Source organism: Lichenostomus cassidix, chromosome 8 (genome assembly GCF_008360975.1).
Source record: "Lichenostomus cassidix isolate B80296 chromosome 8, HeHo_3.0, whole genome shotgun sequence".
NCBI lineage: Eukaryota > Metazoa > Chordata > Aves > Passeriformes > Meliphagidae > Lichenostomus > Lichenostomus cassidix.
The window spans coordinates 17,384,267-17,396,590 of NC_139489.1; the positions used below are offsets into that span (position 1 = coordinate 17,384,267).

Sequence of the window (12,324 nt, forward strand, 5' to 3'; positions counted from 1 at the left end):
TGGGATTTCTATCGATAACTACCACATTATTAAAATTTCCACTTCATTTAGAGAACCTTTAGGATAATTTGGTGTCATCACTGGGCAACAATACAGTAGTGTAAGGGAGGACACATCACTCCCAGAGGACCTGTATGGCTGTGGCTGTCAGGCCTCTTTTTTCATCAGGACTGTATGAAGTAACAGCAACTAAATTTTATGCACATGAAAGGGATAGCCGAACCCAAGATGCACTATTGATGTGTTTTCAGGAAAACTAGAGTCTAATGGATAAAAATGAGATATCTCACCAAAACTGCTTCAAAGAATCTAAGATCCCAACAGAACAGATCACAGAAAGGAGCTGGAGTTGAACAGGAACTTTCCATAGGACACTAGTGACTGTCTGCCATCGTTTGGGCTGGATAGATTGTTACATGTTTGAAAGCAACAGAACAAGTCTCTGAAAGAGGATGACTGCTAAGTGTCCAAAGAGCAAATATTATGACATAATTAATGGTCCAGTCTTAGAGAAATGCTTGAGAAAAAAAAATAAATTGAACCGATGCTGTTTGCTCTGACAGATTTATTTATAAAGCCTTTTGGAAGGCACACAGGCCAAAACATACACTACACAGCCAAAACCACTGAAAGTAATTTCATCAAAAACAGCAGTTCATCAAATTCTTCAAATATTTAGTCTTTGAAATTGAGGCTAGAAGTAAGCATCAGACTTGCTGTATTGCTTTCAGGCTGACACAGCTCCAGAACCTCACTGTGATGAGGTAGCTGTTTTCCAGAAAGGTGAAAGAATACAGACACTGATAACTCTGGTATATACACACACTGGTAACTCTGACATCATGTGGCTACAGGGAAATTTCTTCCCAGTCTGCCTTGAGTCATGAAGGTTTATACACTTTTAACCCCAATGTAACTCTTAAGAGTTTGCTTTCAAAGAGTTTTAAAGCCTTGTAGACCCTTGAGTTGAAAGATATCTTGCAGCAAAGAATTCCAAAAGAAAATATTTCCAGAATATAATTAGCCCCCTTGTCACTTAAATAACTGTCTCTGTACAGTGGTCAGTAGAGGATAAGGCCAAATGACAGCTTATTGAAGGTTTCAGCACAATAGGTAATCAGTAAGGCCTTCATTCAGCCCACAGAAATCAAGCATATGATTCAATGAAGTCTAGCAGAGATGGCAATGAGACTTAGAATTCATTATGGAACATAGGTACTTTTTAGTACTAGCTAAATTTGATATTCATAATATGAGTTATTACTTACATTTGATGATTAGTAAATTAGTGATAAATTGGTATGATTGCAAAAGTATTCCATTCATTTATAATTCACCCAAATGAATTTAAAAACATTTCAGAAGTGCTTCTGATGAGAGTAAATAAATGGATGTAATGACAATCAGAGGGTTCACTAAGGTCTCACCATTCATCCCAGCCTTTTTTAAATTAGTCTACATCATATGGAACAAACACAATATAAGGTGCAGCCATTCTCCGTTACATTTTTTCATCAACAGCTCAGAAGCTTCCCCCTCTGTAACAAAAGCTCCTAGTCTGGAATACAAAGTGATTTGCTTGTGACAGAGATCCTACTGCCTAATGAAATGGTGAAACAACCTTCCAGACTAAAGAAAAAACAAAGAAAAAAAAAAACATACAAACAATAGAAACAATAGCAATGCTAAGCTATTAAAAAAGAAGGCAAATTAAAATAAAAAAGCAAATGAACACCCAATTTGACTCACAGTCTCCATTTTCTTGCATTTCCATACAAGTACCATAGGAAGGTAATAAATTCCATTATAGAGATTTGTGGAGAAGGAGTTTTTAAAAGGCTGAAAGAAAGGAGATTTAATGCCAAATTTTAAAAGATGTAAGTAGTAGTGGGAATTTGCAGAATGTTGTCTGATAAATCCAATAGTATTTAAGAAGCTGAGGTCCAAATCCAGCATGAATTTGAAAGATAGCTCACATACTAAAAGATAAGCATCTACCACATACTTTGACACTTTGGGATCTGTAATTCCACTAGTTAAGCACCCGTAGCTGAGGAAACTGCTGATATGGTACTCTCTTGATAGAAGTGCTACAGCTGCTACCAGATGCTGGATGTGGCTATCATTTACCTTGCTGTAAAATAATGAGATTCAATAAACAAAGTCCATTTATCGAGACCTCTGGCAGGGGAATGAGATATAAAAATGACAGACAGAAAAATACCTCATGGAGATGACATGCTACTCTACGTCGAAAGCTACTTTTCCAAATCTCATTAATTATGGAACAAATATTTGCTATTATATAAAGACATAAACAATGGAATAATTATAAGATATGAAGGTCCCTGACCTTTTTCTTGCCTTAAAACAAAGAGCTTTGACTTTCTGTTTTTTTATATATATTTTTTTTTAATAAAAAGTAAGACTTTTCAGACTATCAGTCAAGGAAAACCAATAGCCGAAATGCAACACGAAGGAGAAGCAGAACATACATCAATCAAATGTCTCTCCCTGATCAGCACAGGTAGGCAGAGCTGCTCTTGTCCACTGAGGATAGCAGACTGATGACAAACTGATGAAAGGTATTATACCTGCTTATTTGTTTGTTTATTTTTCCTTAGGAAGTAAGAAACCCTTTACCAATGCCAGAAGACACATGATTTATTATGACTTCATAAGTACTTGTAGTCCCCAGAGGACTTGATCCTGTCAAACACCAAAAATGTTCACTAGATTGAGGCTTGAGAGCCAAACCTAATGCCTTCTTCAAGAAGCCTTGTGTTAAGTTTCAAGCCTTGTGTTAAGTTTCAAGCAACCCAACAGCTTTGGGAGTTCCTAGCAGAAACAATTGAGATCTTCTCATTCCAGTGATCCACCAATGGGGGAAAAATAATCTCAGAAGTCTTGAGCACTGGGCTACATTCTCACTTGCAATATATGTTGATAGTTTAAAGTTTTCAACGTGTATATGCAGCAGCTCAAATAAGGCCTTGAAGTAAAGGGATCCAGGTCCATTAAAAAACAGCCAACAGAATAAATTCAGACTGATACTGAGACTGAACCTTGAAACAGTCTAAATGGTTTTTATCAAACTCTCTATCAACAAATGAAACAGATTTTTAAAGGAAAGCAAACTCTCACATCTTTGGATAGACAGTAGATTAACTAAAACCAAACTCTTGTACCTGTTGTTAATAGATGGAATAAAAAGGAATTTGGGTCATAAATCTCCCCACTCTGTGCATTTTCAACTAAAATTATTTTTTAATTTGCATTATATTATTTTATAAATTTAATATGAGATTTAAATAACTAAGCCTAAGTATTACAAAGAAAAAAACAGCTGATACATAATTTTTTATTAATAAATCACCACTCAAGTCTGTGCTGCTAAAAAATGTAAACCCCCAAATCTAAGCAACATCACCTTTTCTCCCTCTGTAGATACCTTCTTGGAAGAAAACTGACATGGTTACCTAGGATGGTAATAATTAAATTAATAAAGCTAATGACAAAAGAAGCCAATGACAGCAAATAACAAACTTGGATGAAAAGCATTACATGAAGAAAATGGTCTGGGAAAGTTCTGGCACTGTAGATGATCAATCCAATGCTTCAGAAAGTAAGTAGGTAAGAAAGTTTGGAGATTAGGAAAAAACCCAGAAAACATAATTCTTTGTTAAGACATGTTCTGCATAATGTAAATGCTGCCTAATACTGGTGATCAAAGTACTTTACATAATCTGCATTTGCAAACAGTCCAGGGAAATTTGCACGTTATACACAAACCATTTGCATCACATTCCTTCTGATTGCAATTATTCTGCACGTTCTTTCTTTCTCCCACCTGTAGGTGGCCACCATAAGCTACACTTATCAAATAACTCATTAGCAGGGTTTTCAATACTGTCATATCCAGATAATTAGCAATTTATTTAAATAACCAATTTCTGTGGAAATAATTGCCATGGAATGCCCTGAACCTACTTTTTATAAACTATAATAAAAGTGTTAAGATAATCCCTGACATTTGCAAATGCCATTAGTTCACCTTTCCTTTTGATAGTGCTATGGCATTATGTTTAAACAATTACCCGATAACGCAGCAGTTTAATGAAACAGTGTAGCAGACACATCCTTCAAAATGACCAGAGAATCCATTTATATGCAGAAGAAAACCCAACGAACAGACGTGTTTAGAGAGAAAGACTATCCATGGTTGTTAGGAGGTCTGCAAATGGGACACACAATATTTAGTGCACTAAAAGATACAGGAAGTTCCCAGAAATGAAGAGCAGGGTGGATTTTGCCACAGCCTAAATGGTGCACAGCACTTCTCAAGATCCAGAGATGATTCTTCTTGCTGCTCCCCACCTATTTCCCTGCCTGCTCAGTCCTTCAGTCCATTATTACTCAAAATCACTAGCAATAATGTACTATTTACTCAGGCTCTGGCTATTTCTAACCAAAAAATTTTTTCTTCATCTACCAAATGGAGAATTCGAGGGAATAGTCCTTTTATGGAATGTCTCTACATGAGTCAGCCTACACCTTCAAAGCAACAGCTACTGAATGTTCCATGTAATTCAAAACTTGTGATGGGCGATGCACCAACTCTGCCAAACCAATGGCAAAGGTTCTGCTGGCTACAGAGAAGTCAGGACTTCATCACAAGACTTTAGAATGAAGCTAATGATTCTGCAGATTTGAAACAATTTCTATCTAACCATGCTACAGCAGGCTCTTGAAACCAAATCAACTAATGGGATTTTTGCTAGTGTGTTGTGACTATCTTGATACACTGATAGTATGTCAACAGTTTTTCTGATAACTATTGAACCCTTACTTTCAATTTCAAAGCTTACATCACAAGTGGTTCTGTTTATGATATGTACAGAACTGAGTCTACTCTCTGAGTGGAAAAAAAGAGGCAATCACTTTGCTTCATATTTCCTTAAAAAATAATTGTACCCAAATATTTAAAAAAGGTGGAATTTCCATCATCGCAGAGAACTCCATGTCATTTGAAGTTTTAATTTTACCATTTCTGAATTAATAAAAATGATTATTTATGCTCTTTCAGCTGAAAATTCATAAAATCACCAGAGTTCTCATTCAATAAATGTTTAATACTCATCAGAGAACTCTCTCAATTAAAAAAAAGGCTAGAATCAGAGAAAGAGAGAGGGAAAAATTAAATTTTTCTTATCTGTAAATATTATTTATCCATGGAGACATGGGGGAATTTTCACTCATATCAAACTTCAGTCGGAAAAATAAAGAGGACAGATACAAATTGTTTTCTATATGCTGCAAGAAGTGGTTAAACATTTCCTAACAAAGCCATTCTCTCAGTGAAAACTACAGATTCACTAAAAGTCGATACTTCTAGTCCTCAGCATGAAACCTAGCAAAGCATTTTCTGTTGCAATTCATCAAACGTTCATTATTTAATTTCACTCATGGTTTCTACTTTGGTTTGACTTGGAGCTGGAAATTGTCAGACAAAATGCTTTCCACGTTCTTTGGTTGGCTCAGCAAGCCCTTGATTGCTTTGCTCTTGCTGCCCACCATGACCTGGAGCCAGGGTCAGCTGCTCTGGCGTGGTAGGGCTGAGCACCCAGAGCTGCTGCAGGACATCTGGCACCTTTTGCCAACCCTCCCCTGGTCGGGACAAACCTTGTCTGCTACCCTGAGAGTGCCATTGCTAATCAATAAAACAAATAACAATTCAGCAGTAGTGAAAAGGTAATAAAATAGTGCTGATAGCCAGGGTAAGCTCCCAACATAATGCAATGAAAAAGACACGTGAATAGGACCAGCATAACAGCCAATGAACAGCCCATCTAGAAAATACTGCCCAGTTGCCAGGCAAGACCACTGCAGCCACCATAAAAGGACAAATGAGTTCCTGCCAAATTCTTCCCCTCATAAGATGTGGGTGTTTCACTTCATCACATGGTAGGTCTTGCTGCCCTTTCATTCCGATGCAGAGACAGATCTTTAACCCAACGTGAGGTAGAATTGGTTCTGGCTATTTACAGATTTCTTCAAAGGCAGCCTGAGCTGGTTTTAACCTCCATAACAGCTACCATGGTCAACACGACCCTGGCAGCAGGATGTGTGTGTCTGCCTACGTGTCTGTGCCAGTGCTTTAGCACAGACATAATTCTGACCACAAAAAGGCAATTTAGTACAGCTAAAGACACACTGGAAGAGACATGACTGCCTGCTGAGCAGGGAATTGAGGTTCCTACACTGTATTTAAAAAGCCAAAATTACTGAAAAATGCAGTACAACAACTTTTTAGGTCATTTACAAAACCTGACACGCACCTTGTGCTGTTTAATAACCACTTGCCTAAGAAGCCCATTACAGAAAGGGAAGCAGAACTTCGGAAATGATGGCGAACTAAAGAAACCAGGTCTAGATAACTAGAAAGCTCAGATGAAGTATTTCTTTCTTGCTTTACATAACCCAAGTTCATCACTGTCCTATTTTGAGGTTTTTCTATTTTTTCTATCCCTCTATTTTATCTATGTCATCCAGTTGCTGTTATCTAGTAATAAACAATTTTATGTACAAATATATTTAGATCTATTTATCGATTTATTAAAAATACAATGGCACAAACCCAATTTTTTGTGAAACAAAAGATTCAACTTGAGTAGAAAACACTGTATTTGCCTGTACATTAGTGTCTACATACACATCTACCATATTATTATTATTACATATCCATATAATCTGAGTATATATATACATGCACACTCAGTAGATGTATTTCCATATTCACATATACATAAAACAGTGGATGACACGTCCCCTGATAAAACCTGTTATTTCAACACTTCAAGTGAAAAGTGTTAAAATAAATGGCTCATCACATACAATGTGTTAAAATAAATGTTTATTTCAACACTGTGTGTATCATAGCCATTTATTTCAACACTTCCCATTTCTCAAGACTCACACAACCAAGAGTAGGAGAACTGATAGCTATACCTAAGGTAGCTGAAGCACACAGCCCTGCTCTGCTTGCCATAGGATGAGTAGGAAGTTACTTGACACTTTTTTCCTCCCAGCAGTAAATGGAAACTACCTACCTTGACTGTTCTTGGGGATCTGTGTGTGTCTGTAAGCTGGTGGGCTGCGTCATCATTTGGAAAGAAGGGCCATACCAGAGTCTTTTGAGATATTTGGGAAGCAGGCTGCTCCTACCACGGTAGGGTTGAGAAAAGAAGCAAAGCATGGGGGCTTTTGACAATTTCACTTTGCTGTTTCTGACATTGATACAAAAGCATCTGGGCAGACAAAGATTTATGTGATCAAGAGCAAAACCTAGAGCTGTTCACACTGAGGGATGGATGGGACGTGATTTTTGCAGGACCAGTTATAATATGGTGATCAAATCACGAGTAAGAGAACATCTGGGTTCTCACTTGACCTGTGGAAAACATTTTATTGGGAGGCTTCTTCAGCTGCAGACTTGTCTGATTAATTTTAATATAGAACCTGAAGGGTCTTTGGAGCAGCAATTTTCCATCTTTAGGTGGTCTCTAAAGTACAAATATAGTCATTGGGAGCTTCCTGTTGGTGCATTTAGATTTGTATCAGCAGCTGAACTCACTCCTACAAGCCAAGCTCAGAGATTACATTATATGCCAGTGTTAAGCTAGCATCAGTTTCTTTCTCTGCTTTATTTTAGGAGGAAAGCACAAGAAGCTCCCATTCTCTGGTAGTTCCTCCTGGAGCCAGAGGGCACTATGCTTTTATAGATCTGTGTCTTAAGGACAGAGGCAGGATGAGGATGAAGAAATTTAAATAACGCACAAGGTATGCACAAAACTTCCACAAACCTTGAGTTCTCTCTGAGCTGTATTTACCACTAGCTTTCCTGTAATGCTTTCTTATAGCTTTCCTGCTTTGACAAACTTTAAAAGTGTGATTAGAGATTGTCTAGGCCCTAGCAAGACAGCATGGCCTTAAGAAGATAAACACTTGGAGGGGCATTCTCTTTTATTTTTCTTGTACTTTTTCTTCCTTGAAATTGCTGATCTCTTGGCTGGTCTGGACAGAGTAAAAACCCACAAAATAAACTAATGAAAGGTTAGTGAAGACTTTGCAACCAGGATGACCTATCAGAAGACTGTTTTGCACCCAGACAATGAGAAATTGAGACCATGGTTTCATCAACTCACAAATAAATTCACTGCCTCGAGCCAAGCCATTTCACTGTGATAGTTGCCTATATTCAAACGTCTCTCTTCCTGTAAAATTATCTCCCCCTCATGTCACTTTTGTCACATAAAACACTACAACCATTTTGTAGTAAAATAGTCTACAATGCAATTAAAGTTTTCCAGAAAAAAACCCACAATGTTTTCACCCTTTCACTTCCTTCAGATGTGATTAATTCCAGAAGGAGGAGGTATCATCACTCCTTTGAAGGCACTGTAGGTTATGAGATTGGTCCTCAGAAGTTGGCAACACATAACAAAAGTGCTTTATTCATAAACATCAATCAGTTTCAAGAATGGCAGTTGCTCACAGAAGGGTAATAATGGAAATATTCAGCTAATAACTACTGAAGACATTAAAACACTGTATGACAGACACACAGTACTCATTACACAAGAACACTTTCTTATAATTATGGTTTCATATCTAGGTATGTAAGTTGCTAAATATTTAGCTCCTTACCCTTGATTTTTTTTTTAGACTAGATATTAAAAAAGGCTCTTCCCCCACGTGGTGGTTGGGCACTGGAACAGGCTCTGCAGGGAAGTGGTCACAGCACCAGCCTGGCAGAGTTCAAGAAGCATTTGGACAAAGCTCTCAGGCACATGGTGTGACTCTTGGGGATGGTGCTGTGCAGGGCCAGGAGCTGGACCTGATAATCCTTGAGGGTCCCTTCCAACTCAGCATATTCTGTGATTATGTGATTTTTTTAAAATTAAGTTTACAGGACAATCCTTACTTTCTGATGAATGAAAAAGACCCCCCCCCCCCCAACAGAGAGTTGATACCTTGGCGTTAACTGAGGCTTTCGATGTGCATGGATGACAATTTAAAATTTTGTTTTCTCTTTCTTCTTTTTAATAACCTTCACAATTATAGGAAATTTCATGCTATTTCTTTAGCTGAGAACGTAAGGAAAGCTGAAGGGTCAGTGCCTTAATGGAAAGCAAAATAATAGCTTGCCCATGCTGTGTAAACTATCTGTGGCATAAAGGAAGCTCAAACCCTATTTGCAGAGGACTTTACTAGCTCTCGATGTATTACTGAGGGCTGGTAATTAAAACATGGTTATATCAGTCCTGCTTGCAACCAGTCACACAACTCAGGGCTGATTTCAAGAAGAAATTATACACCCGTATCATAACTCTGCTTTCTGCATTAATAAAAAATAACAGCATTAATAGGCCTAAATATTCATTTGTTTGATGTATTCAGAGCAACAGAAGGGGCTGCAAGGGAATTTAGTGTATTGCTCTGTCAGATCACTTTAATTATCCAATGAGGGCAGCTCAGAGGGTGAGTAAGGGACTTAATTGATGTACTTACTCATCCCCTCAGCTTCCACTGAAGAAAAATGGTAGCAACACAACTCCTAAACTGCATTTGTTGGTCTTCAGTGATCAAAGTAAAGGCCAATTAACAGAAAGCTAGGGGCCCACAAAGTGTTTGTTGATTTTAAAATACTGATCAGAACACACACTGGTACTGCTAAACACACACCAGCAGTATCTGGCACTTACTCAGTGCCTTCTTGGAGAGGATATCCAAATGCTATACAAAAGTATAATATTTTTCTCTCCCAGAAGAAAAAGAGTGCAAGGTGAGGCCTGGAAATCTGTGTAATGAGAATAATTGCACCTGAGCAGAAGAGGCAGCAGTTGGCCCTCCAGGTCACAAATCTCTTGTCCCTTGTCCCAGAATGTCTATTCCCCTTTTTCTAAAACTGTTCCTAATTTAAAGGATAACTTTTTAGAATTACCCTCTGTAAATCAAATCAAGCAGTCTCCTCTTAGAAGCAAACTACACACTAATGTGTCAAGCACCTTACTCTGTGCGTTTTCATGGATGAAATGTTATTCCCACAGCCTCAAGCATGGGAATATGAGGGTTCACATAAGCATACAGGACTGTGGTCAACTGTTGCTGTCACCCATAAAGAAATTACGTTCTCCTCCCTTCGTGTTTTTCTCTAGACTCAAATAAAACATACCTGATTCACTTTGGGGGCAGTATCTTTGGGCAAAACTGTCTTGCTCCCTTTTATTTCTTGGTCATGTAGAATTCTTAGGAACTCTGAAGGTTATTTTACCTTCCATGTAATCAACGTACATATGAAAGAAAATGAAGATATCCCATTTGCATGAGCTATCGCTGACATAATACTGTGTATGGAAAACTTGAGGAGGAAGACTCACAAAGGCATAAATGTTCTGTGTGAAACTCTAACACATCTGTTCAGCACTGAAAAGCCTGCATTTAAGTCCAAAGCACTAGAAAGCTGAGACAAGTGCATTTTTGGAATCAAAACAAATGATGGTAATTTAAGAAAATACTACGAAGCACACAAAGGCTGTACAATGCCATATGTTGCACAATGCATCTGGTAATCAATTTACTGTATATGCCAAATTTACTTGAAGCCCAAATGGGCTCAAGCTCTTTACTCAGAAATTCAAAAAGTAAACTACAAGCATTACAAACATGGTGCTCTTAGATGTGGCAGAAAAGTGGATTTTTCTTTTTACGTACAGAACACACAAAAAAACTAATCTCCTAAATTACTTCCCATAATGAATACATGTCCAAACTTCACTTTTGATCAATAGCTTTCATAGACTCACAGTTTTAGGACATGGTGAGTTCTACCGTTTAAAAGATAAATGTGATTTTAAAATTATTTTATACTCAATGTTTACTTCTGGCTTGTAGGTTTGAAATCATGAAGGGTTTATGCTGTCACTTGTGATTCTATACACAATACACTACTGAAGATGTCATCAAACACAGATGTACAACCAACCTTGCAAGTACTATGGTCCTAAATCAAATATGAATCCACAGTTACAGTATTAAAAATACAGCAGAAATCCCTAATTCAAGTGGACAGTATCACCTATAAAGCCAAAACAAATGGTGTAGGATAATAGTTTCCACACTTGGGTTACAGTGTCAATGCAGAGACTTGAGCTGTGCTAACTCACCAAGCTTGATCTTGCTTGCCAGAGCATGCTTGTCAATATTTAGCTCCCAGGGAGCATGTCACGAATCTTTACAAAAACTAGCATAAATACAAAATACCATAGCAGCTGCTGTGATCCTTTTTCTAACACCAAGATTAAATTGCTGAAATTTGTTTTGAGTGTTTTAAACCAGAAGATGTGTGACTTATACCTACTGTAACAAGAATGTGACAAACAGCATTAAGGGATTGCAATGCAGTTATTAGGGCTTTTTAAAATATATAAAAACACCAGATGCTTTACATTAACTGATTGGAAGATATTTTAATGTCAAGCTTAAAAATATCACTTTCTCCTGTAACATCAGATTAGAAAATAGAGTGGGATAAAATAACATACACCTGTGTTTTCTAAAAGAGAAATCTAAGCTGCACCAGTAAAACCACTGCTGTCTGCCTTCTGTGCTAACCTTTGGCTCAGCGAATCTTGTTTATGACAAATGGAAAGAAATAGCAAAGGGCAGTTGAGGCAGCCCTGGAAAAGCCCAAGTTTGGAAAAGACACTAGGAGTGACATTTTTTTTTTAAAGACCTTTTTACACTATCTGGCCCTAACAGTAAGCCAGGGATGTCCTCAGAGCTGTAAAATCTTAAGCCGAAAGAAAAGAAACCTAAACGCATTGGAAAGAAATCTGCGTTTCAGCCCCACACAGAAGGGAACTCTATACTAAAATTCCCAACAAGAAGGAACACGACTTCTCTACATCTGGCAGGGTTTACCTCCTCTGTGGATATCTGCCAAGAACTGATCCTCCAGTGTGTTTTTATAAACAAAAAAGATGCAAACAATTTCTCCGTTATACCAATAAATGGTATAATGAATGTACCACATTGCAGACTTTTTCCTAATATTTCTTGAGGAAAGTAAGTTGCCATCAAATCTTCCTTGGAGGTCTGAATTCTTCAAATTCCACCTTTGGTGAGTTCTGAAGAAACTCCTCAATTTAAATATATAAAAAGAACAGATTCTTATAGGTATTGTTTGGCAGTACCTTCTCTGCAAGTGCTCCTGGTGTACAGACTCTATCAGAGCCTAGAATGAGAAGATTCCTCTGAGTACTC

The 12,324-nt window shown here is 37.6% G+C and overlaps 1 protein-coding gene across 3 annotated transcripts in view; it reads right to left on the reverse strand.

Moving 5' to 3' along the window:
- Positions 1–12,324, reverse strand: part of DPYD (dihydropyrimidine dehydrogenase) — a 336,246-nt gene that overhangs the window by 64,956 nt on the left and 258,966 nt on the right. The gene's annotated exons all lie outside the window — the stretch shown is intronic.